General features: G+C 42.4%; 1 non-coding gene across 1 annotated transcript; it reads right to left on the reverse strand.

The window, feature by feature from the left end:
- Window positions 1–408: 408 nt before the first annotated feature.
- Window positions 409–481, reverse strand: Trnar-ccu. The gene has a single exon. It is a non-coding gene; the product is annotated as a tRNA-Arg (tRNA).
- Window positions 482–4164: the final 3683 nt, after the last annotated feature.

The raw sequence follows: 4164 nt of genomic DNA on the forward strand, positions 1-4164 counted from the left end.
TCCCCGTGACAGACAGAAACAGACATACAAGTATAAATAAGAATAATGACAGCAGTAATTGGAAGCCATGAGAGAGAAGAGGCGTGGTGAGGGGAGTGTCGCCAGCCTAAATGTGTGTTGTCAGTGTGAGCCTACGACACAAAAATGTTGAGAATGATGTGACACAGAGTGGTGTGAACTTACGACACAATATATCTTTTTAAGTTATAACACATCCATTCACTTTCCTTCTCACTACAAAATGTCACTGAAACCACATAATGTTTACTGAAACTACATAATGTTTACTGAAACTACATATTTTTAATTTAATCTACATAATGAAACCACATAATATTTAGTCTGCTTAATATTAAGGAGCGCGGCCCACGTCGGTTTCAGGAGAATGCAAGTACAAAATATGGTAGTAACCCCTGGTGGGACTCGAACCCACAATCCCTGGCTTAGGAGGCCAATGCCTTATCCATTGGGCCACAGGGGCTTGGTGATATAAGTGAGGTGGTCGTGGTAGTTATATTAACAGCTGATGGTTGTTGTAAGGTCGTGAAGGGATGGTGGTGATAATAACGGCGGGTATGGCAGTAAATGGTAGTAGTAGAGGTGGTGACGGTAAACGGTGGTGGTGTAAATAATGGAAGTGATGGTGGTGGTGGTGTAAATAATGGAAGTGATGGTGGCGGTGGTGTAAATAATGGAAGTGATGGTGGCGGTGGTGTAAATATTGGAAGTGATGGTGGCGGTGGTGTAAATAATGGAAGTGATGGTGGCGGTGGTGTAAATAATGGAAGTGATGGTGGCGGTGGTGTAAATATTGAAGTGATGGTGGTGGTGGTGTAAATAATGGAAGTGATGGTGGTGGTGGTGGTAAAATAATGAAGTGGTGGTGGTGGTGTAAATAATGGAAGTGACGGTGGCGGTGGTGTAATTAATGGAAGTGATGGTGGTGGTGGTGTAACATGAAAATAATGGAAGTGATGGTGGCGGTGGTGTAAATAATGGAAGTGATGGTGGCGGTGGTGTAAATAATGGAAGTGATGGTGGTGGTGTAAATAATGGAAGTGATGGTGGTGGTGGTGGTGTAAATATTGGAAGTGATGGTGGTGGTGTAAATAATGGAAGTGATGGTGGCGGTGGCGTAAATATTGGAAGTGATGGTGGTGGTGTAAATAATGATAGTTGTGGTGGCAGTAAATATTGGTAGTAGTGGTGGTGACGGTCGTGGTAAATAATGGTATAGTGGTTTAACTCGCTTAGTAATTACAATCCTCTTGAGTACGAATTTAACCCTTTGAGACGATGCCTTCGCTTTAAATACGACTTAACCCCTTGAATACGATTTAACCCCTTGAATACGACTTAACCCCTTGAATACGACTTAACCCCTTGAATACGACTTAACCCCTTGCGTAGAATTACTTAACCCTTTTAGTGCGGTGACTTACCAACAACATGCACTTAAAATTTCAATAACCATTATAGTGTGAGTTTTTCCCACTCACATTAAAATATACAAAATTATCTAAAGTGTATTGTAGTTTCTTCTGCAATCACAATAAAAGGAATTGTGGACAGACAGACAGAAGCGAGCCTTAACCCCACAGAAGTTATCCCGATAAGATACAAAACACACAAACCAACGGCTTCAAGTCTTATCTATTGATGTTATGAAAATTATGTGTTTTAACCCAGGATGTTCTAAATAACTGTTATTATCGATGTGTTTTTTGTATTTCCCCTTTTAATTATATATATATCACTTCCATCTATCTATCTGATGTCTGTCTGTCCCCTATAGTGCCGAATAAATCCGTAAATTGGTTAAAAAAAATACGATTTTCTAAAGGACATGCTCACTTTATTTATCTCTTATTAACGCGAAGTTGATGTGACATTATAACAAGAACTGTACATCTGGCAACACGTGACTGCCTGTACAGGGTCTCGGGAGGGATTCGAACCATTATCCCTGAGGCGCTCCCGTTCACTCTGAGGTTACTACAGCCATCCCCGTCTTCAAGCCGAACCAGTGAGAGTAACATATGTTCTTTCTTTCTCTCTCTCACTATTTCCTTGTATCTCTCACGATCTCTCTGTGTCTATCACCCTCTCATTCACTCTCTCTCTCTCTCTCTCTCTCTCTCTCTCTCTCTCTCTCTCTCTCTCTCTCTCTCTCTCTCCCTGGCCTCGTGCTCTACACAGCTGAGTGATGGGATGGGTAAGACACCTCACCTTGGTCAGGAGACAATAAAGGCCACTGTGCGTTTATTAATATAATCTTAACGCTTTCTTCCCCTCCATTGTAAGCTGTCTAGACGTGTGGGTGTGTGTGGGTGGTTGTGGGATCAATAGATAGGCGGGTGGGTGTGAATGGGTGTGTGCGGTTAGTGGGTGGATGAGGGAGAGAGAGAGAGGGGGGGGTGTTTGTGTGAGAGAGAAAAAAATAGGAGAAACGGAGAGAAATACGATAGAGAGAATGAGAGAAAGAAAGACAGACATTAGAGAAAAATAAGAGAGAGAACGTGTAATACAGTGTCAGTACATACAACCCCCCCCCTCTCTCTCTCTCTCTCTCTCTCTCTCTCTCTCTCTCATTTAATTAAACAACGTGAATAGTCTCACAACACTACATAAACTAAACTCTCCTCCCTATCCTTGGTTCATTCGCGGTTATATAAAAAGAGAATGTCCACAAAAAATTTACCACAAGGCCAATTATTTGTAGTGCGTGAAGGCCTTCTGGCGACGTCACCAGTGTCAACAAACCTGCCAGCACTGTTTTGATGGGATCAGCTGATGGCCGCCACCGCCCCCCTCCCTCCTCCTCCTCTCACACCTCGCGCCACAATAGGGTCATCGTCATGTCATTCACGGTCATGATTTGGCAAGACTCGGTACTGGCAAGGCAGAAACATCCGTCCTTGTTTTTACCCGATTTGTTCGTGTGATAACTTGGTTTTGTTTTGTCTTCTTTTCTGTTTAATTTTTGTGTTTTTGTTTTTGTTAATTTTAAGGAGTAACAGGATTTTTTTTTATTTCTTTGATTTCAGTCATGTGCTAATTATCTTTTGTTAATTAACTGTACAATATAACCAAAAGACAGAGATTATTGTTAACAGTTAGTAAGGTAAATCATCATCTTCCTTCCCCTTCCCCTCTTCCATCGTCCCCTTCCGGTTCTACTAACTAGAGACGTGAGAACCCGTTTGTCTGGGTCGCTCCTCATACAAGATAATTACAGCAGCCAAACACACGTCTAAATTCCTCTCCTTCTTTTATACACTGGTTAGGTTAGGTTAGGTTAGGTTGTGAGAGACGGGTGGGAAGTAAGAGCAGCAGAGTTACGTCATATTCCTAGCCAGTATGTTAGTGGACGTCGTGATTATATGCTGACGTGAACAAGTGTACGGACAGCATGCAGTATAGGGAGTTAAGTTTGCCCGGCACGTATACACCAGCCCAGACAGACAGCCATACTCACTGAGGCTAAATAAGCTGAGTGGCGACATGACGATGCTACACGCCCACATAATGCAGACAAAACCTCAACAGCAAACTTTCACTTTTTTCATTTACCTTTGTCACTTCTTTTCTTTCTTTATCTATATTCCCTCTTCTTCCTCTCATAAGAACAGGAGGGAATTAAATAAAAATGGACATTAATAATAATCCCAAACAAATACCATGAAGGAAAGAGAGGAGAATCATCCCTCCTCCCCCTCTTCTTTTCCCTCCTTGCACCTACACATCTCTTATACCCCCAACCTCTCTTCACCTCCCTCAACGACACGCGCCCTCACCCCCCAACACCCGGATGTAAACAATAACAAAGATTCTTCGAACGCTCGGCGAGTCAGTGTTTATTACTTCCACCAGGAGAGAGACTGCCATTGTGTGTGTGTGTGTGTGTGTATTTATAGACAGAACATGTGAGCCAAAAAGTTGAAAATATACAATAAAAAGAGATGATTAAAGCAGCAAACTTACTTATGTTGCTCTCAGCGCCTAAAACAATGTCGCTAACACATACAATAAACAGTAACGGCCCGAGTACAGAGCCTTGGGGTACGCCACTAGAGAGAGAGACGTTACCCAGACAGATTTAGTGCCATTAACGTTAACTCTGCTTCCTGTCCGTTAACCACACCCTAATCCAATTTAGTATTT

This window comes from Homarus americanus, unplaced genomic scaffold, assembly GCF_018991925.1.
Source record: "Homarus americanus isolate GMGI-L3 unplaced genomic scaffold, GMGI_Hamer_2.0 scaffold17510, whole genome shotgun sequence".
Classification (NCBI taxonomy): domain Eukaryota; kingdom Metazoa; phylum Arthropoda; class Malacostraca; order Decapoda; family Nephropidae; genus Homarus; species Homarus americanus.